The sequence below is a fragment of the Leucopleurus acutus genome, assembly GCF_964270905.1.
Source record: "Leucopleurus acutus genome assembly, chromosome: 1".
NCBI classification, from domain to species: domain Eukaryota; kingdom Metazoa; phylum Chordata; class Mammalia; order Artiodactyla; family Delphinidae; genus Leucopleurus; species Leucopleurus acutus.
In genome coordinates, this window is record NC_139142.1 from 132953101 (window position 1) to 132976355 (window position 23255).

General features: G+C 45.8%; 1 protein-coding gene and 1 pseudogene across 3 annotated transcripts in view; both read right to left on the minus strand.

The window, feature by feature from the left end:
• Positions 1 to 23255, minus strand: part of DAPK2 (death associated protein kinase 2) — a 119178-nt gene that overhangs the window by 71940 nt on the left and 23983 nt on the right. The window lies entirely within an intron of this gene.
• Positions 17239 to 18209, minus strand: LOC309969805 (heterogeneous nuclear ribonucleoprotein A1-like; annotated as a pseudogene). Its single transcript has one exon. The product of its transcript is annotated as a heterogeneous nuclear ribonucleoprotein A1-like (transcript).

Sequence of the window (23255 nt, forward strand, 5' to 3'; positions counted from 1 at the left end):
TTAGTTTCAAGTGTACAGCAAAGTGATTCCGTTATACATATATAGACATATATACTCTTTTTCAGATTCTTTTCCATTATAGGCTTTTATAAGATATTGAGTATAGTTCCCTGTGCTATACAGTAGGTCCTTGTTGTTTACCTATTTTATTTTTTATTTCTGTATAAAGTATGTTTTTTGGGCTTTTAAAAAATTTATTATATTATTTATTTATTTACTTTATTTATTTTTGGCTGCGTCGGGTCTTAGCTGCAGCACGTAGGATCATCGTTGAGGCATGTGGGATCTTTTGTTGCGGTGTGTGGGCTCTTTGTTGTGGTGTGCAGGCTTCTCACTAGTTGTGGCGTGTGGGTTTTCTCTTCTCTAGTTGTGGCACGCAGGCTCCAGGGTGCGTGGGCTCTGTAGGTTTGCGGCACACAGGCTCTAGTTGAGGCACGTGAGCTCAGTAGTTGTGGCGCACAGGCTTAGTTGCCCTGCGGCATGTGGGATCTTAGTTCCCTGACCAGGGATCAAACCCGCATCCCCTGCATTGTAAGGCAGATTCTTTACCACTGGACCACCAGGGAATTTTCTACCTATTTTATATATAGTAGTGTGTATATATATGAATCCCAAACTCTTAATTTATAACCCGCCCTTCCGCTATCCCCTTTGGTAACCATAAGTTTGTTTTCTATGTCTGTGAATCTATTTCTGCTTTGTAAATAAGTTCATTTGTATCATTTTTTTAGACTCCACATAGAAGTGATATCATATGGTATTCGTCTTTCTCTGTCTGGCTTACTTCACTTAGTATGATAATCTCTAGGTCCATCCATGTTGCTACAAATGGCATTATTTCGTTCTTTTTGATGGCTGAGTAATATTCCACTGTATATACATCTACCACATCTTTTTTATCCATTCATCTGTCGATGGACATTTAGGTTGCCTCCATGTCTTGGCTGTTGTCAATAGCGCTGCTATGAACACTTGGGTGCATGTATCTTTTCAAATTAGAGTTTTCTCCAGATATATGCCCAGGAGTGGGATTGCAGGATCATATGGTAACTCTATTCTTAGTTTTTTAAGACTTTTCACTATTTTAAAAAATAATAATAATTTCTTTCTATATTCTAGGCACAATTCTAAGATGCATTAATGTGCTCAGTACTCTTACCAACCCTATAAGGGAGGTATTATTACTGCCCCCTGTTTACAGAGGAGGCTACTGGAACACAGAGAGGAGAAGCAATTTTCCAATCACACAGCCAGAAAGGGGTAAAGCTGAAATTTGAACCCAAGGGGACTGGCTCCAGAGCTTTACTCTTAACCTTGACCGCCTCATCAAGAGTGGAGTGAAACTGGTGGGAAACTGATTCAGGGGCCTGGGGAGAGATGATGAGATAGAAAGTCGGGATCTTGTTTACTTAAAAAGTCAAGCAGGGTCAAGTTTGACCCATCCTTGAACATCACCAGAGTTTGGCCATGAGAGAGAAATCAACCCAAGTTTCTACTTACTACTTGTTCCATCCAAAGAAAGGTCATCAGCTGACCCCTGGATGCTCCTTTCTCCCTCAGTCACAGGTGGTTGTTGACTTTTAAGATAGGCCTGCACAGGCAGGGGCCCCATTCTGGGCCCCTGGAGTCACTCATCTACTGCTAGGATGTGTGATCTCAGGAGTCAGATGACCTGGGATCAGTACCAGCTCCCTCAAAATAGCTGTCATGTTTGGATAAGTCATAAACTCTCCCAGCCTCAGCTTCCTCTCTGTTAAATGAGGGTAATCCCTGCCTATGTGAGGCTACCGTGAGGCCCAAAGGTGACGATGAAAGTGAACACACTTTGTAAACTGCAAAAGGCCACACAAACACAGGGACTATGTATGAGCTCCATCGGTCTCACACATATACACAGGAGGCAGCTACTTAGTAAGAGCTGAGGGGACCTTTGCCCCTTCCCATGTCATATCTCTAAAGTATCATTCCTGGGACTTCCCTGCTGGCGCAGTGGTTAAAAATCCACCTGCCAATGCAGGGCACATGGGTTCAATCCCTGCTCCGGGAAGATCCCACGTGCCATGGAGCAACTAAGCCCATGAACCACAACTACCGAGCCTGCGCTCTAGAGCCCACGACCCACAACTACTGAGCCCACGTGCCACAACTACTGAAGCCCGTGCACCTAGAGGCCGTGCTCCGCAACAAGAGAAGCCACCGCAAGGAGAAGCCCACGCACCACAACTAGAGAAAGCCCGTGTGCAGCAACGAAGATCCAACGCAGTCAAAAATAAATTTAAAAAAAATTAAAGGGCTTCCCTGGTGACGCAGTGGTTAGGAATCCACCTGCCAACGCAGGGGACACGGTTCGAGCCCTGGTCCAGGAAGATCCCACGTGCCATGGAGCAACTAAGCCCGTGCGCCACAACTACTGAGCGAGCCTGTGCTCTGGAGCCCACAAGGCACAACTACTGAAGCCCGTGCACCTAGAGTCCATGCTCCGCAACAAGAGAAGGCACCGCAATGAGAAGCCCACGCACCACAACGAAGAGTAGCTCCCGCTCTCCACAACTAGAGAAAGCCCACGTGCAGCAACAAAGACCCAATGCAGCCAAAAATAAATTTAAAAAAATAAATTAAGTTGAATTTAAAAATATAAAAGACAAGGACTCTTTAAAAAACTATAGCCATAGTATTTATTGTGTTTTAAAAAAATAAAAATAATCCCTTAATATCATCATCTAGTTGGTGCTAATATTTCCCCTATTGTGTCATAAAGGTTGTTTACAGTTTGTTTCACCAAATCAAAACCCAAATAAGGCCCATACATTGCAATTGATTGCTAATGTTTCTTAAGTCTGTTTTAATCTATAGGTTCCTCTCCTTCTCTCCCTCTCTCTCTCTTTTTCTCACAATTCATTTGTTGAAAATAATAGATCTTTTGACCTAGAGTTTCCCGCAGAGTGGAGTTTGCTGACTGCGCCCCCATGGTGTTGTTTAACATGTTCTGTTGTGCCCTGTATATCCTGTAAATCTGTAGTTGGATGGAGAGGTTTAATCAGATTCAAGTTTGAGTTTCTGGCAAAACTCCGCAGGTGGTGCTTCCGTCAGGAGGTACACGCACTCTGGCTGCCTCTCTCTTGGTGATATTAGCAGCTCCTAATGATCAATGCCTAGATTCATGAATTCAATAGGGGGTTCTTTTTGTTTTTTTAATTATCATCATCAAACATGACTTGCCTCATGCTGATACCTTTGCCTGGATGGGACAGCTTTGTTTAGACCAGTAGAGTGTTGAGGATTTTGATCTCCTTGGTGGGAAACAAGACTTTCCAAACTGTTACTGCTGTATGTGCATGGGGTTGGGGGGGTCTCTGCTGCCTGGTTTGGCAGTGGGCTTTCTCACAGGCCCTGGGACCCACACGCAAGTGCACTGAGCACGTGCAGAACCGCCTGCTGAGTCAGCCAGGAACCTGAGCCAAGGATCCCGTGACTCTGAGAGCCGCACCCTCCCTCCCACCCTCCCAGCAGCCACAGGTTGTTATTCGGCCTCACATTCCTGGCTTCAGGGCCCAAATCAGCGACGACTTCTCTTTCCTTCCTCATTTGAAACAATTAATTCCATCTCCTCCCATAGCTCCTTTTAGATGAGCTCTTCAAAACACTTTTACCTAATCCTCTAGCACTTAGGTGAGTAAGGAGAGAGACTAGCAGAGCCCCGCCCTCCAGGCTGGGAAACTGAGCCCAGAGAGCTCAGCTGGTCTACCTGCTGTCCTGCTCTGGCCCAAAGCCTGCACTTAAGGTTGCAAGATCTTGCCTTTCATGGGACAGACACATCTTCTAAGTCCAATACCCACCCCTGAGGGATCTTCCTACCTATGGTGCTAGAGAAGCCAGGAGGCTCTGAACAAGGCAGGTATCCAGCCAGTTCATAGCAAATCATCCTGCCTAGATTTTAGCAGCGATTGCAAACATTTTGTTCTGTTCTCAGGCTACAGTGTATGAGGCCATATGTTTTGATCATGGGGTTATTAAATATAGTCACCACAGATATTGGAAACAAGAACAGAAACATTATCCTCCCTTGACCTAAACCCCAGCTGCCGGCCCAGGAATACAAGTGCAGCGCAGGGAAGACGTGCAGGTGCTGGAGAAGATGGAGACAACCCAGAAGGTGGGAGGACAGCCGTGTGCCCTCCCAAGATGGGAACCGGCGTGGACCAATGTGCCCAGAGTCTCTCATGCTCGAGGCCAACAGAAAACACTGGGAGACAGATGGCCAAGTTGGGGGAGGGAGGGGAATAAAATAAGAAACCATCTAATCCACAAAAGAGGGAAATGAACACAAGCACTGGGTGCAGGAGTAGAACAAGACCCAACACACGTAAATCTCAGCCACACGGGCAGAACCAGCCTGCCCAGCATTTCTCTGCTCGTGCTGTCTCCTGGCACCCCATCACGCCCATGAGGGCTTCATTACCAACCTGCACCGAGTGGTCCCACCCCAGCACACCGGTCCCCCAGCTTCCCCAGGCCAGCCCTGACCCCTCTGCTGCCACAGTGGCACCTGCCACCAAGGTCTGTCCCCACTTGAATCTGACACACGTAGCTTTTGCCTGTTTACCAAAAAATAGGCCAGAGTCAGAGAATCAGCCCTTGCCGTCAAAGGACACAGCCCTCCAGGCTGACTGGTCAGGCAGCAGGAGACACCAAAATAATCTCTCCTCCTATTATATCCTGGACTTTACAATATCTGTCAGCCCCTGTCTCCCCACCCCCAACTAAAGATGCACAGTTCCAGCACCTGTATCAGGACCCTCAAGAGAAGCCACAAGCCCCCCATAGCAGGACAGAACCAACCACAGAAAGTTGTCTGAGATCCCCAGCACACAATAAAAGTCGGCAAAGCTCATGGAACTGTGGCAATAAAGGGAACTTCTCACCATCACCCTCACTTTACAGATGGGGAAGGCGAGGTCCAGACAAGGGGATGGACCTGCCTGAGCCCTCTACTCTCCCGGGCAGTGACAGAGCCAGGGCCAGACAGGTTTCCTGACAGGCATCCCTGTTCTCTCTCCCCTCCCCTCCACCCCACCTCATGTTTCAAACAGCTCAGCCTTGGCGCCTACATGGCAGCTGGGAGAGGAGAGAGCCAAGTCCAGATTACATCAATCTCGCAGGGAGCCAAGAAGGAAGTGGCGACTCTTCTTCCCTCCTGCCCACAGGTAGCCCAGCTCCAGAAAGCCACTGAATATGCAGGGAGGCTTGAACCTCACTCAGAAAAACCTCCACCAGCTACAAAGAGGGGGGAAAGTTACAAGACAGTAGCGGGCCCAACCTCACTTCACCATGCTCGTCACCACACAACACTTTCTGTATAAGATCCCCTCAGCCTGTAATCGGGCACCCTCAGTTCCCAGGGCCCCTAAATCTTCCCTCCACTCTCCTATCACAGCAATCTGTCCCCTGCTCACACCTGCCCAAGATGTCCATCTACTCCTACTTCAGCCAGGCTTTCCATCCTTGAAGGCCCCTCCTCCAGGAAGCCTTCTCTGCCTCCTGAATGGGCTGCCTCCTCTGATCTCCCAGCCCTGGAGAAAGTTAGCATCAGGAAGGAAGGCAAAGGTACCTTCCTAAAGGGTGTGGGCTTACTCAGCACGGGGTTCCTTCATAACTCAGGGGGGCAGCTCTCCGACAGTTCTCCCAGCAGTTATGTAATTTCTGTGGTTTGACAGTTATGATGAAAAAGGGACCAAGAGTCCTATATATTGGCACATCAAACAACTTGGGGCATGCAACAGTGTTTGATAGATGTCAGTTAGCACTGCATATCAAGAACCACACAACGTAAGGGACTTCCCTGATGGCGCGGTGGTTAAGAATCCACCTGCCAATGCAGGTGACACGGGTTCGATCCCTGCTCTGGGAAGATCCCACATGCCACAGAGCAACTAAGCCCGTGTGCCACAACTACTGAGCCTGTGCTCTAGAGCCGGTGCACCACAACTACTGAGCCTGTGAGCCACGACTACTGAGCCCACGTGCCACAACTACTGAAGCCCACACACCTAGAGCCCATGCTCCGCAACAAGAGAAGGCACCGCAATGAGAAGCCCGCGCACCGCAACGAAGAGTAGCCCCCGCTCGCCGCAACTAGAGAAAGCCCGCGCCCAGCAACGAAGACCCAACGCAGCCAAAAATAAATTAATTAATTAATTTTTAAAATGTTTAAAGAACCACACAACCTAAATGTCCATCAACTGATACATGGATAAATAAAAGGTGCTATATCCATACAATGGAATATGATTTGGTGACTCAAAGGAATGAAGTAGATACACGTTACAACACAGAACCTTGAAAACATTATGCCAAATGAAAGAAGCCAGTCGTAAAACACCACATAAGTATAATTCCATTTATATAAAGTGACCAGAATAGGCAAACCCATAGAGACAAAATTCGCAGACTAGTGGTTACCTAGGGTTGGGGGGTGGGGGGGTTGGAGGAAATGGGGAATGACTGTTAGTGCGCATAGGGTTTCTTCTTGGCGGTAATGAAATGTTCTTAAATTGATGGTGGTGGTGATGCACAACTCTGGGAATAGAGTAAAAGCCACTGAATTGTACACTATAAATGGATGAATTGCATGGTCAGTGAATTATCTCTCTACGTAGAGAGATAAAAAGAGAACCATAAAAATACTCACGCACGTGCTTCTACTGAGTCATATCAACTGTGCCTAAATGCGCAGGTCCTTCATGAAAGGTCCTTTATGGGCCCTGAGTCATATCTCAACACCCTGCACAGTCAGTATTATCACAGAGCAGAAAGTTGAGCCTCAGAGAGTTGAAGCCACACAGCTAACTAGCCACAGATCTGGAACTTAAAATCACATTATTCTGGTCCAAGTGCAGGGTTCTTTGGGAATGTAGCCAATGGAGAGACTTCAAAAGAGAGAGCACAGCTCCATAGACAAGGAAAATCTGGAAAACAAGCTAAAAATCTTCCACTAAGGAACTGGGTGGTAATTAGCTGTTCCAGTTGCAATGGAAGATGACACAAACATTAAGATGATAAACAGGAGAATCAGCTGGGACATGTTTATAAAATAACGATACGGGAACATGCGCAGATGGTATACGTACAGTTTGATTACAGTTTTCATTTTGTTTAAACACACTTGTGTAGCCAAAAAATAGTAGAGAACACAGAGGCAAAAATGCGCTAGGATGATGAATAGTTAAGTGAAAACCTCCCTTTCAAAACTTCCCGTGTTGTTTAACAGTAGAAAAGAGAGAGAGAAAAGAAACAATCGAATGGACACCCCCAACCAGCACAGCAGAACACTGTGTGAAATAAAATTCATATTTTATGGAAAGACAAGAAAAATTTAAGCATAAAAAATTTTCTCTGCCCTTTGGCCCCTCTCCCCCCTCTAGTGTGCAGTGTGTATGCGCATTATGCATTGACCAAACCTCCCCCATCAACAGGAATACCTGCTCAACCATAAAGAGGAACATTCTCCCAGCAACAAGACAACTCCTTAAAAGATAACATTCCTTCTTGATCTTATAAGGGGCCACACTGACACTTAGATCTGGATTGTGTGAACTGTCAATAATACGTCATTGATGTACAGCTCTCTGTCTCAAAAAACTCATGTAACTGTGTTTTGATTTCTAATGGGTGCAAGAGTTCTTAGAGCTTTCTGAGATGCTCTTCCCAGGTTATAATCCTCAATCTGGCTCAAATAAAATTTTCCATTTCTTTCTTAGATCCACGGATTACTTTTTCATCAACAACTGTAATTACCCAATCAGGGGTGAACTGGGGGGGGGGGCGGTCAGCAGTTTCTACCATACATCACTGGGCTACAGGGTCACCAAGAACATGACAGTCAACGGCGAGGAAAGGGCAGGAACCTTTTCTTAGTCTACAAATGTAAGACCTCCTCTTTGTCAAAATGAGCATGGGAAAGTCGGCCAGAATTTATTATCACTCCTGATCTTTCTTTAGAAACGTTCTTCAAACGTGTGGACACCAAGGAGGGAAAGCAGTGAGGGGTGGTGGTGGTGGGATGAATTGGGAGATTGGGATTGACATATATACACTAATATGTATCAAATAGATAACTAATGAGAACCTGCTGGGGCTTCCCTGGTGGCACAGTGGTTAAGAATCCGCCTGCCAATGCAGGGGACACGGGTTCGAGCCCTGGTCCGGGAAGATCCCACATGCCACGGAGCAAGTAAGCCCATGAGCCACAACTACTGAGCCTGTGCTCTAGAGCCCGCGAGCCACAACTACTGAGCCCAAGTGCCACAACTACGGAAGCCTGCACACCTAGAGCCCAAGCTCCACAACAAGAGAAGCCACCACAATGAGAAGTCTGTGCACCGCAACAAAGAGCAGCCCCTGCTCACCACAACTAGAAGAAAGCCCACATGCAGCAACGAAAACCCAACGCAGCCAAAAATAAATAAAATAAAATGAAACATTAAGAAAAATTTGAAGAAAAGAATCTGCTGGGCTTCCCTGGTGGCACAGTGGTTGAGAGTCTGCCTGCCGATGCAGGGGACACGGGTTCGTGCCCCGGTCCGGGAAGATCCCTCATGCCGCAGAGCGGCTGGGCCCGTGAGCCATGGCCGCTGAGCCTGCGCGTCCGGAGCCTGTGCTCCTCAATGGGAGAGGCCACAACAGTGAGAGGCCCGCGTACCACAAAAAAAAAAAAAAAAAAAAAGAATCTGCTGTATAAAAATAAATAAAAGAAAATTCAAAAACAGAAAAAAGAAATGTTCTTTGTGTCCTGGACATGAGGCTTTCCTTTGTTTCCACCTCTGGTGCACACCTCCATCATAGCATTCAGCACATTTTACTGAAATTCTCTCTTTGTATATTCCTCTTCCTCACTAAGCTGTGAGATCCTCCAGCAGAGCCTGTAATCACCCATCCTTGTACCCCCAGGTACGTAATACAATGCTGGACCCCCTGTAGGACTGCAGTACATATTTTCTGAATGAAATTGACTAGACTCTCTTCATACCCACCCCCCTCTAGAGCTAGACTTTTACAGATGAATACACTTAGCACAACCTCCTGCTCAGCATTCGTGCCCACAGTCCTCCATCTACATTCCCAGTCCACCCCACACATCCCCAAGTCCATCTTCCTGAAACACTTATGTCATCACATTCTCTTCTACTCAAGACCTGTCTTCCCCTCCCGCCAAGGCTATGCACCTTGGCCAGGTCCCAGGGCCCTTGTACTCTGGCTTCCCAGCAGGGACAACCCAACACACACATTCCCACCTCGGGGCTTCTCCTGTTTGCCCGTTTGCCTATCCTGAGATACCTTCTGCCTAGTCAAATCCTACCTCTGCTTAAGTTCAAGTTCTAACTCCTCCTGGAAGCTGCCCTGACCATGCCAACCCCCAGGGATCCTCGCCCCTGAATGCGTCAGCTTACAAAGATGAGTACACAAAAAGACAATTCTCTCTTTGTACCCTTTTCTTTCCTGTGTTTGTGTTTTTCCCACCCCCAAACTAGATTAATCTTCTTAAGGGCAGGGCAATATCTTACACTTCATCAGTGTGACCCACCACACCCACTGGAAAACCGGCACATTTGTAGAAGCTCAAGACCTACTGGTGGTTAGGTCTGAAAAACTGACGCACAGACATGGTTAGTAATGACAACTGTTTTCCGAGTGGTACAGAGGCTGGTTCTAGGTGGGGCACAGTTGGGGCATAGGTAGGAGGGTCTGTAAAAGGGGGTTAGAAATGTAAATCTGTGCCACTGAAACTTAAGCTGAGTTCTCTTTAGCACCTAAAGGTATAAACCAATGCTTTTCAAAGTATGCCCCTCAAACCAGCAGCATAAGCATCGTCCGGGAACTTGTTAGAAATGCAAATTCTCAGGCCCTACCCCAGATTTCCTGAATCAAAACTCTGGGGATGGGTTCCAACATCTATGGTTTAACAAGCCCTCTAGGGGAATTCCAATATCCACTAACATTTGAGAATCACTAGCATAAACACACAAGAGAATTATCTTGGTATACCAGAAAGTTCCTTCCACCTTTAAGGACTGCCTATGGACATAATTTTTTTTTTTCTTTTTTTTGCAGTATGCGGGCCTCTCACTGCTGTGGCCTCTCCCGATGTGGAGCACAGGCTCCGGACGCGCAGGCTCAGCAGCCATGGCTCACGGGCCCAGCCGCTCTGTGGCATGTGGGATCTTCCCGGACCGGGGCACGAACCCGTATCCCCTGCATCGGCAGGCAGACTCTCAACCACTGCGCCACCAGGGAAGCCCCTATGGACATAATTTTTAACTCCTGTCTTCCTGTTTACTACTACTACTACTACTACTACTACTACTACTACTACTACTACTACTACTACCACCACCACCAAAATTAAAAACTGTAGTTAGGAAAATTGGCAGGGTACTTGACAACTGTTGTTGTTATTAGTATTACCAGTATTACTACTAGTACTAACAGCAGTTATCAACTGCTTAGTACTCTCTGCTCATCTTCCTAACTACAGTTTTCAGGAGCCAGAGGTTGAGTGGAGGATAAAATCTATGAGGCATGGGGTACAGGCATTCTTGACCCTTTCAGTATGACGATGTTCCCCACTTGGCTCTCAGTCTTAAAACCAGTGGTTTTGCATGACTCCTAACCACAGAGGCCACCTTCAGGCAAAGGCTCCGCCTGCCTGCCTTCTCAATCATCTTTATTTTCAGTTTGTACTTTAATCATTCTAATCTCCTACAGGAGGTCTCTAATATGTATAAAATAGATAACTAATGAAAACCTGCTGTATAGCACTCCATTTTGCTGTACAGTAGAAACTAACACAACACTGTAAAACAACTATGAAACATAGGAGGAGGTCTGGCTCTAATTATAGCTTTGCACCCTCAGCTATGCCACCATGGGCAGCTAGTCACCTCCCATCTGTACACCCCCTTTTCCCTACCTGTAAAGTTAGAGAGTGAAGATGATCTCAAAAATTCCACCTACAAACATGAGTTTAGGAGAAAAATAACATTACAGCCTCATGGACACTTGAAGTCAGGGCTGTGGATGATGGAAATATCCAGTAGAGCACTGTCCAATGCAGTAGCCACTAGCCACATGTGAATCCTGAGCACTTGAAATGTGGCTACCATGACTGAGCAACCTATTGTAACTTTATTTAATTTTAATTACTTTAAACTTAAGTAGTCCCACGTGGCCGCTGGCTACTGCAGTGCTCAGAGCAGCTCTAAGTGAATTCATGAAATGCAAGCCCTTTAGAACAAAGTGAAAAGAAAAAAACTAACTTCATCTTTCAGTTTTAAAACTCTTACATTTTTTTAAATTTTATTTTTTTAATACAGCAGGCTCTTATTATTTATTTTATACATAGTGCATATATGTCAATCCCAATCTCCCAATTCATCCCACCACCCCCTGGCTTTACCCCCTTGGTGTCCATACGTTTGTTCTCTACATCTGTGTCTCAATTTCTGCCTTGCAAACAGGTTCATCTGTACCATTTTTCTAGATTCCACATATATGCGTTAATATACGATATTTGTTTTTCTCTTTCTGACTTACTTCACGTTGTATGACAATCTCTAGGTCCATCCACGTCTCTACAAATGACCCAATTTCATTCCTTTTTATGGCTGAGTAATATTCCATTGTATATATGTACCAAATCTTCTTTATCCATTCGTCTGTCAATGGACATTTAGGTTGCTTCCATGTCCTGGCTATAACAGTGCTGCAATGAACATTGGGGTGCATGTGTCTCTTTGAATTATGGTTTTCTCTGGGTATATGCCCAGCAGTGGGATTGCTGGGTCACATGGTAATTCTATCTTTAGTTTTTTAAAGCATCTCAATACTGTTCTCCATAGTGGCTGTACCAATTCACATCCCCACCAACAGTGCAAGAGGGTTCCCTTTTCTCCACACCCTCTCCAGCATTTGTTGTTTGTAGATTTTTTGATGATGGATATTCTGACTGGTGTGAGGTGATACCTCATTGTAGTCTTGATTTGCATTTCTCTAATAATTAGTGATGTTGAGCATCTTTTCATGTGCCTCTTGGTCATCTGTATGTCTTCCTTGGAGAAATGTCTATTTAGGTCTTCTGCCCATTTTTGGATTGGGTTGTTTGTAAAATGCTTTCATTTAAATGGCAGGAACTCTGAGCACTCCTTGAAGTAGTCCCAGGAAGCAGAGTCCCTCTTCCTGAGTCCTCATCCCAGCCTTGCTACCAGCCAGCTTTGTGGGGAGCTAGGACTCCCTTCATCAACCTTAGCTCAATCTTACCTCTCTGTGCCCCAGTTCCTTCTGTAAAGTGCAAACCAGCCACTCTGACTTCCTCACGCAATTGTGAGGACACATGGCAAAGCCGTACCTCAAGGAACTTAAAAGTGCCAGCCTTTTTCACAGCAAAGGAAATCATCAACAAAACAAAAAGACAGTCTACGGAATGGGAGAAAATACTTGCAAATGATTTGACTGATAAGGAGTTAATATCCAAAATACATAAAAAGCTCATACAACTCTCTCTCTCTCTCTCTCTCTATCTATCTATATATATATATACCCCTATTAAAAATGGCCAAAACACCTGAATAGACATTTTTCAGTTGATTGATATATATATATATACACCTATTAAAAATGGCCAAAACACCTGAATAGACATTTTTCAGTTGGCCAACAGGTACATGAAAAGATGCTCAACACTGCTAATCATCAAAGAAATGCAAATCATCAAAGAAATGCAAATCAAAGCCACAGTGAGATATCACCTCACAGCTGTCAGAGTGACTAGCATCAAAAAGTCTATAAATAACAAATGTTGGTGAGGGTGTGGGGAAAAGGGAACGCTCATATACTGTTGGTGGGAATGTAAACTGGTGCGGCCACCATGGAGAACAGTATGGAGGGTTCTCAAAAAACTAAAAACAGAACTACAGATCCAGCAATTCTACTCCTAGGTATATATACAATGAAAACAGAAACACTAATTCGAAAAGTTACATGCACCCCAAAGTTCATAGCAGCATTATTTATAATAGCCAATACATAGAAGCAACCTATGTGTCCGTCGACAGATGAACAGATAAAGAAGATGTGGTATACATATATATACAATGGAATATTACTCAGCCATAAAACAGAATAAAATAATACCAGTTGTAGCAACATGGATGGACCTAGAGATTATCATATTAATTGAAGTCAGACAGAGAAATACAAATATCATATGACATCACTTACATGTGGAATCTAAAAAACTGATACAAAGGAACTTATTTACAAAACAGAAACAGACTTACAGACATAGGAAACAAATTTATGGTTACCAAAGGGGAAGGTGGGGAGGGATAAATTAGGAGTTTGGAATTAACATATATACAAACTACTACATATAAAATAGATAAACAAGAAGGTTCTACTGCATAGCACAAGGAACTATATTCAATATCCTGTCATAAACTATAATGGAAAAGAATTTGAAAAAGAATATATATATACACACACACACATATATATATAACTGAATCATTTTGCTGTACACCAGAAACTAACACAACATTGTAAATCAACTATACTTCGATAAAATAAAATAAAATACAAAAAAAATGAAATTTTGCCATTTGCAAAAACATGGATGGACTTGGAGGGTATTATGCTTAGTGAAATAAGTCAGATAGAGAAAGACAAATACTGTATGCTATCACTTATATATGGAATCTAAAAAATAAAACAAACAAGTGAATATAACAAAACACAAAGAGACTCACAGACATAGGGAACAAACTAGTGGTCACCACTGAGGAGAGGGAAGGGAGAAGGGATAAAATAAGAATAGGGGATTAAGAGGTACAAACTACTATGTATAAAAGAAATAAGCTACAAGAATATATTGTACAGCACAGGGAATATAGCCAATATTTTATAATAACTTTAAATTGAGTATAATCTAAAAAATATTGAATCACTATGTTATGCACCTGAAACAAATATAGTACTATAAATCAACTATACGTCAGTTAAGAAAAAAAAAAAAGAAAGAAAATTGTCAGCAAACACATGTTACTGTCATCACCCAGCACTGTTGTAGTGACCTTCCTGAAGCCTCAGTAAATGGCCCTTTAACCACTGGGAGGCTGAGGAGAGGGTACGGATACCGTGGTCAGGGGCAAGTGTAAGGGAGAAAGTTTCAGGCAGCCAAAAATTCAAACATTCATCAACATGCGACAAAATATTCTACATGGCTTACATGCATTCAATAAATGTGATAAATCAATCAGCCAACAATTCCACTTTCCAGAATTTATCTAACAATTATACTGGTATGAGTGTGGCACTGGAGTCTGTCTTTTTTACTGCAGAATCTTCAGTGTCTAGAACCATACTTGGCAGATAGGAGGTGAGTAAATGAGGTATGCAGATGTATATACAAGGATGCGCATTGTAGTAACAACCTCAATGTCACCGGTTAAATTCATTATGGTCCATCCATAGTTGGTCTATGCAGCTGTTAAAAAGAACATCACACACACACACACACACACACACACACACACACGGATCTGGGAAAATGCACAAGATTAAAAACTCAAATTGCAGAACAACATTCTGATCCCATCTACGTGCACAGGCTGATCCAATCTACATTTAAAAAAATACAGAACGTGCATATGTATGGCTGTGTATGCACAGACAGTTTCTGGAAGGATATATGGAAACTTAATAATGGTCCCTTCTGAGGCCTGGGGCTAGAAAGATTCAGGAGGATGGGGGAGGAAACTTTTCAGTGCACTATTTGATTTTCTTTTTTTTTATCCACTAGTTTTCTTTTTCAACTATTAAAGTTAACCTGATCATGTCACCTGGCCGATAAATATATTCCCCGAGAAAATGAGAGGGCAATGTTTACAATGTAATGTAATTGGGGAAAACAGGATACAAATTATATCTCCGGTGTCATCATAATGGCAAACAGACAAAAAAAAGCACGGAAGCAAAACCATTTTTAGACCCTATAAGGCCTGAGGCCCTTGCCACCCCTACCCCCAGACAATCCACAAGGTGGCAACCAGATCACTGAGGAGACAAATCACTTCCACAGCCAGAGTGCAGGAAGCAGTCACAGTGACACTGCAAACGTCCTGAGGAGTGAGACAGGTCCTACCCTTCATTCTGAGGGAATACAGAGCGGAGTGAGCCCGCCTTAACTGCCTCAGGGCTGAGACCTTGTCCTTCCTTACCGAGATTTTAGACATTGAGTCTGTGTGATCTTGAAAGGCAGAAAACTGGCAGCTTAAAGGACACTAGGTGCCTTTAAGACTTAGTAATTGGGCAGAAAGGTGAAACCAGGCATAGGGCTTCCCAGCAGCTGAGATGTCTCTGATTTACTTGCAGCAGCTCTATGGAAGCATATCCCTTAAGAAAACAGAAATGTCCGCTGGGAAAAGGGGCAAGAAAAAGTAAAGAACCTGAGGGCTGGAAGGCCTTGAGATAGCAGCTAGCCCAGCGCCTGCACTGCTAGGAAAGGAACTGAGGCCCAGATAAGAATGCATTCCTTCCGAAACAACTGCAGACCCAGGAAGGGGGGCGCTGTCGAGTGACCAGAGTTATAAGTTTCCTGGCGGCAACTGGGAAAGCAAGCTAGGTTTGAGAAATTATCCATTCTGGAAAAATACAGTTGTCTGCACATGACATGGAAGCCACAGGAAACAAAGGTCCAGCCCCTGTAAGTGTTCCAACCTGACGTGAAAAAATCATGATACCATCGTGAGCGGGTAGAGATCTCCGCCTCAGGACTAATTAGTCATTGCACTTAACAAATCCCAACCTTCTTTGGGTGTGACTGGAAGCTTTGCCAGAAAGAAACACCTTCAAGCCAGGGTTCTGAGCCAGAGGCTTGGCTGCCTGAGTCCTCCCTGGAGGTGCAGTGACTCCGGTCAAGTGTTCATTTACTTCATTTTCCTCTAACCAAGGGCTCCAAGATGGCCTTCCTGCATCCCGGAGCACCTGACCCTTGGAAAGTGGGGTTATCTCCAAGACTGCTTACAGAGGAAAGTGTGATCCATCCTGCAGTCTGGTGTTCTAGTACCACCTGAGGAGACAGCGGTGCTGCGGGCAGACGTGGAGGAGTGAGTATCTCCGACCCTCCCTCAGGCATGGGGAAAAACTTCCCGCCGCATCACACACCATCCTTCAGAGACCTGAGGGCTGTTGGGACAATCATCCAACGTTCAATCTAAAAGGCAGCTTTGAGAGTATCTAACAGTCCAACACTCTGGTTTCCAGAGGAAGAAATGAGAACACAGGAAGTGAGTGACTTGTTCAAAGCCACCAGATAATTTAGGAACAAATCACTCCCTCCTGGGTTTTCATTTCTTCTTCTGGAAAACCAGTGTTGGATTATTAAATACCCTCGAAGGTCCCTTTCAGGTTGAACACTGTGTGATTGTCCCAACAGCTCTCAGGTCTCTGAAGGAGACTTCAGGTCCTGGGCGAGGCCAGGAGCCCAAAACACTTTCCTACGCCAGGTGAGCAGCCAATGGTATTTACCAATATGTACTGAATATTTACCAAAGACCACAGGCAAGGTACCACAGGGGAGCTGACGTCTAACTGAAGAAACAGATCTGATCCCTCAGAAAAGTCAAGACCATTAAATAAAAACAAGATGTGCCACCTTTGAGGAAGGAGAGAGAAATTACCAGACAAGCAAGGGGCATGGAGAAAGGAAGCGTCCTAACAGGAGGTGGGCAGGAAAGGATGAGGTGATGTGGGCAGAAGAGCAGAGCAGGTCCCTGCAGGGTGGTGAGGCGGCAGGAGAGGGCACCACATGGTCAGGGACCTGTGCCAGCTGCGGTCTTGCAGGAGACCACAGCCTGGCTGACCCACAGGGCCCTGCCCTGCCAAGGACACACTCTCTCCTGCCTCTGCCACGCAGGACAAGGACAGTATGTCCCAGGTGGGAATTACCGCTCCGAAGTTCAAAAGCAGCTAACTCCAGGGCTCTATGAGCTCTTTTTTTTTTTTTTCCCAAGTCAAATGCATTTTATTTTTAAAAAGTCCATTCACAAAATTGAATGATTAATTCGAGCTGCATAGCAGCTAATGACTACTGCATGGCAGTGAAAATGAAGTGCACAGTGGCTCAGATAAAGGTCCTCATAAGGATGCTCCCTTTAGCCATGAGCTTGAACTGGAATTTTGTTTTTTAAGAGTTGATAAGCCCGTCGTAGCACACTCCTCCCTGGCAGTAATCAAAACCTTCTGCCACTGCCATAGCTACTGCTGCTGCTGGAACCACCACAGCCACCTTGGTTTCGGGGTTTGGCAAAGTATGGGCCTCCACCACCATAAGGGCCAGAACTTCTGCCTCCAAAGTTTCCAACTTTCATGGGTCCAAAATTTGGAGTTTGATTGTTGTAACTGCCAGAATCATTGTAGCTTCCACCACCTCCAAAATTGCTTCCATCATTAGCAAATCCATTATGGCCATCCCCACTGCCACCCTATCCCCCAGCACCACGGCTGCCACCAAAGCCACCTCGACCACTGAAGTTTCCTCCATGACCACCACCAAAGTTTCCAGAACCACTTTGACTTCTTTGGCTGGATGAGGCACCAGCCATCTCTTGCTGAGACAGGGCTTTCCTTACTTCACAGTTGTGGCCATTCACAGTGTGGTATTTCTGCATGACAATCTTGTCTATAGAGTCATGGTCATCAAAGGTTACAAAAGCAAAGCCTCTCTTTTTGCAACTGCCTCAGTCAGTCATGATTTCAATCACTTCAGTTTTCCCATACTGTTCAAAACAATCTCTTAGGTGATGTTCTTCAGTGTCTTCTTTAATGCCACCAACAGAAATCTTTTTCACAGTGAAGTGGGCACCAGGTCTTTGAGAATCTTCTCTTGAGACGGCCCTCTTTGGTTCCACCACTCTTCCATCCACCTCGTGTGGCCTTGCATTCATGGCCACATCCACCTCCTCCACAGTGGCATATGTGACAAACCCGAAGCCTCTGGAGCACCAGGTGTTTGGATCCCTCGTTACCACACAGTCTGTGAGTGTTCTCCACTGCTCACAGTGGCTCCTCAGACTGTCATCACTTGTTTCAAAGCTCAAACCTCCGATGAAGAGCTTCCGCAGCTGTTCGGGCTCTTTGGGTGACTCTGACTTAGACATGACGGCAGTGGAGGGGGAGGAGAGACGTCAGCGATGCTTACTCGGCGGCGTCCACGGGCAGAAAGGCTCTGTGAGCTCTTAATACGGGGTCCTCCCACTGCTGGTCTACAGGGGGCCAAGACCCACTTACCATAAGGCTCAGAAAGAGCCTTTGAAGGTCGCACCTTGAAGGTCATCTCATCTTCTACAGAGGCTGGCTCTGCTGGGCCCAAGGTTGCACCTTGAAGGTTGTCTCATCTTCTACAGAGGCTGGCTCTGCTGGACCCGGGACAGTCTTGGGTTGCTTGCATCTCCCTGTGCCCAGGGAGCCTGCATTCCAACACAATGGCAGGTCCACATCATAAACTGGATGCAAACCTCCCTGCCTTTCCTGGTCTGGAGTCAGAAAACCTTGGTTCAACTTCTGATGCTGCCTCTTCCTAGCTGTGTGACCAGGTCACTTAACGTCTCTGAGCCCTCATTTTCTCTTCTGTAAAATAGGGTTAATTGTCCCTGCCTATCTAGACGTGTAGCCACAAGAATTGAATGAGATAATGTATGTGAATGTTCTTCATGAACTGTAAAGTTCTGTACAAATGTAGGTGATTATTACGATTATCATTATTATGTCAAAAAACAGATACTCACATTGGTGTGAGCCTCAGAGAAACCCAGACTCCTGGGCCAGAAGGAGAATACAGATGTCACGACTCCTTTCAATTTTGGTAACTTTGAAGCCTTCTCCATCAAATTTCAAAATCCTATATGGTTTTGTCAGGAAGCCAAATACGTTCTAGGCACAACTCTGGAGAACCACAAGATAAGCCATTTCCATAACGGGTGCTGCTGGGCTGCAATCAGCTCAGCTGCTTGGGCCAAAAACATAGTTTTTTAAAAACACCACATACCACAGTTCAGCCCCTCCCCCAAAACTCACATCCTTTCTCCTGAGAAAACAAAATAAGTGGAGACCAACTTTAACTGATGAACTTCAACTCTGAGGCATTCATTCTCAGAAGGCAAGCCTTCCCCGGTGAAGGGGGCAGACGAAGCATTCTCCAGGTAGGTTACAGTAGAGAGATTTCCAGAGGAGCTGGGCGAGGAAGTGAGGCTCCTGGCCAGTCCCAAGGGCTGTGAGGACAGGATCTTTGGGCCCAAAGAGGCGATTGGTCAGACTCAGAAATTAGCTCTAGCGAGCCAGCTACAAAGCTAAACCACCACGAGACTCTTTTACTGGTTGTTTTAATTAACCAGGTACAAAGTAGGCCTACAGACCAATTTCTCCTCCTCCACAGGCCCTGACTGTGCAGCCCCAAACTTCAACTGCCCCCCAACAAATGACCTTCCCCATCGCACAAGGGATGATGAGGATGAAGGGCCGTTTGGACTGGCCAGAAGGAACCTCAAAGAAGGCTCACCTGTCCCATGGTTCTTGTGGCCCCAATGGCCCCACTGGGTGGCCCCAGGGCCGAGGAGGGCAGATGGACCCAGTCCTGGGGTCAGGGCTGGCACACAAGGATGCTACCTGTAGCTACTCGCAGATGATTTACGCTTGGGGCTGCGTCTTCCTCCAAAGACCCTCAGTCCTGGATGGAGACTGCATGCATCTTGCTAGCTCAGGCTCCCTTTGCAGGTGTCTGTGCTCTCCCGTAAAACCCTAAATTGCTTGAGAGGCAGCCTGGCAGGGTGGGAAAAGCAAATGCTTTGCAGTCAGGCAGATGTGGGTTTGAATCCAGAGCCTGCTGCTGATGGGCCCTGAAGTTTTGGGAGGTGACTCTCCTAGCCCTGCTTTCCTCATCCCTAAAAGGTAGCTAATGCCTATCACACAAAGTTTTGTAAGGATCAGTAATATGTGGAAGGTTCCTGGCATATGGTTGGTGTTTAATCAGTGATAATTATTATTATTAATATAATGGCACTCCCACCCCTGCCTTCCAAATTCTATGGCCTAGTCCCTCCTCCATACCTGGCTCCTGCTACCTTACCAGAACCACTGGAACGGCTTACCGGAGTGCCCTGTGCTCAGACCTGCCCAGTTCTGGGCCAAGCGGGCCTGGTCACTGTAGAATACAGGGCTGGCAAACAGAAAGCACTCAAAGCAGTGTTTGTTTACATAGAAAAAAAAAAATCCTGCTATCTCAAGTGACTGGAATTTTATCCCACCACGTTCTGCTTTCACGGGTACAAATCAATACATAAACACGCTTAGATCAGGGTTTATTCTGAAGAGTACCTTCTCTCATATGGAGTTTTCTTGTTTTTTGAGAGCTACGTTACCATACAATGTCCAGTAGGCAAAACACAAAGATCTGAAGTACTTAGAAGATTCTGAAAGTTCCTTCAGACTCTTCAAAAAAGGGTATTTTATTTCTAATACATTACCTTTTTCTGATTATAAGTAATGTGATTGTTGTAGACTGTGAAAAATAGTTTTTAATTACTGGCAATTTCACCATCTCTAGAGAATGTCACAGTGAATGTTTTGGTGTATTTCCTTACAGTCTTTTTTCTCTATCCTTCAAGAACGTAAGTATCCATTCATTTAAAAATGAACGATGAACCGGCAGGCCAGCCTATGCCAACGGGACAGCAGCCGCGGATCAGCCGTGAAGGCTCCCTTGTCCTATTTTCAGCTCTCCCCAGCCCTAAACAACGTATTTGTCAATGATACGCCCACAGATTGCGTAACTACATCTTGTCTTATCAGGGCTTGGTGAACTTCTGCCCTCTGAGTGAGTTAACACAGTCATCTCTGCTTTCCATTTTCGTGCCACAGAGTCAATATTTACTAGCCGTGTTGCTAAAACAGGCCCTGGGCACAGCCTCGATGCCAAGCATCCCTGTCTAATCTCAGCGACAGCAGTCTCAGTGGCACCGGAGGCTTTACTGTGCCATGGCCCTTGGTGACTCCTGCCCTGGCGAGTAGGTGGCCTCTGACCCAGCAAGGATGCTTCACATGATCATACAGTCACAGGAGGCTAGTGCTGGAAGGCACTTAAACATTAGAGATGGGAAACCGACATCCCCTGGGGAGGGAAAGGATTTGCCTAAGCACATGCAGCGGCAGAACCAAAGCCAGGACGCCTTTACTCGCACACCAGCTCTCGCTGCACGGTCTTGCTGAATGCATCGACATGGAGAGAGAGCTGGGGTGGCAGTGGGGGACAGAACCCATTTCATCAGGACTGGAAATTGGGCAAGTGCTGCCCTAAGATGGTCAGTTTCACAGAGGGGTCTTCCCAAGACTGCCCTGGTCTCTTACAGTGATGATTCAGGTGATCCCATGGCATCATCAATTCTCTTGCCTCTTGCTAGAATCCATTCATTCATTCACTCATTCATCTATTCGTATGACAAATCTTTATGGAGCCCAGTCATGGGACGGCATTACTTGCTTCAACAAAGCAGTGTCACTTGGCCCACCTTTTCTGGAAGGATCTCTTTGCAGCTGTCAAAAGAGACAGACACTAAATAACAAGGTCAGGTCCTACTGTATAGCATAGGGAGCTATATTCAATATCCTGTAATAAACCATAATGGAAAAGGATAAGAAAAAAGAATATGTTATATATACGTATAACTGAATCAGTTTCCTGTACACCAGAAACTAACAGAACATTATAAATCAACTATACTTTTTTTTTTTTTTTTTTTTTTTTTGGTGGTACGCGGGCCTCTCACTGTTGTGGCCTCTCCCGTTGTGAGCACAGGCTCCGGACGCGCAGGCTCAGCAGCCATGGCTCACGGGCCCAGCCGCTCCGTGGCATGTGGGATCTTCCCGGACTGGGGCACGAACCCGTGTCCCCTGCATCGGCAGGCGGAATCTCAACCACTGCACCACCAAGGGAGCCCATATACTTTAATTTTAAAAAAGAGAGACAAACAGACCCATCACGTAGCCCCAAGATGTCTGAAGCTGAAAGGAATGAAATGTAGGAGAATCATGTTTTGGGGGTAGATCTCTGACAGCAGACTTTCTGAAGAAAGTCCCTACTCTCAAGAGCACCTCAGGTACTAACAGGAACAAGTCAAAAGTGAAAGGGTAGGTGACTTAGTGTGATATCAAATACCTGTAGTGTTTCTGTGGAATAGGAGAAAGAGGAAGCACCAGGAGCAAGGAGACCTGCAATCAGGTTCCACTTGCACCACCAAAGTGCTGCATGACCCAGAAAGGGAAGGTGTCTCGCCCAAAGTCACAAAGCATATTGACAGCTAAAGTGGGACTTGAATCAAGGTCTTTAAGTCCATGGCTGATGGCTCAGATGCCACAGATGAATCTTTGCATTTCTCTTATCCTCAGAAAGCCCCAAGAAAGCCACCACCGTGACCTGGAACTTCCACGGCACCTCCTCAGTTGAGATTGGTCGCTGCCCACAAGGGGAAGCTCTGGCATCTTCTCTATCTGGGACTAGATATCCCGTTGGGGTTCGCAGAACCAGGCTCAGCCACTTCCTGGAGAAGCAGGAGCAGGACAGAGGCCACAAGGCTAACACCAGTGCAGGAAGAAGCTGGGATGTGCGGCAATTCTGGCACATGAAAGGGGAGAACAAGTGAGCATTCTGTACAGCTGCTGGGATGTCAAACAGCTCTGCACACTTGGCCTGTTCCCCTGCTCCACCCCCTCCAGGCAAGAAAACAAAGAAGGTCGTGTGAACAGGACTGTGATGAAAATAATGCCACTGCATTTGTACCTTCTCCTGGGCTTGGAAACACAAACTCAAGCCCTCAGGGGCGCAGTGCTGGCTGAGTACAATTTATGGTTAACACCAGCCCCTGTGTTTACTGAGCACTTACTATAGATCCAGCTCTATGCTAATGGTGGTGGGAAAACTAAGAATGATAAACCTTGGCCCCTGCCTACAAGGGGCTCACGGTTTGGCTCAGAATACAGAATGAACCTCCAGGAAACCTTCTGCTTCAGAACAATTGTGTATGAGGCAGAGATTGTAAGGGCTACGGATGCTGGAAGCTGGATAGATGGCTGAAGCTGGGGGAAATACCCATGGGAAGGCTTCAGAAGGACAGGAGACTTTTCACCGGACTTGAGGGCTGAGTACAACTAGTAGA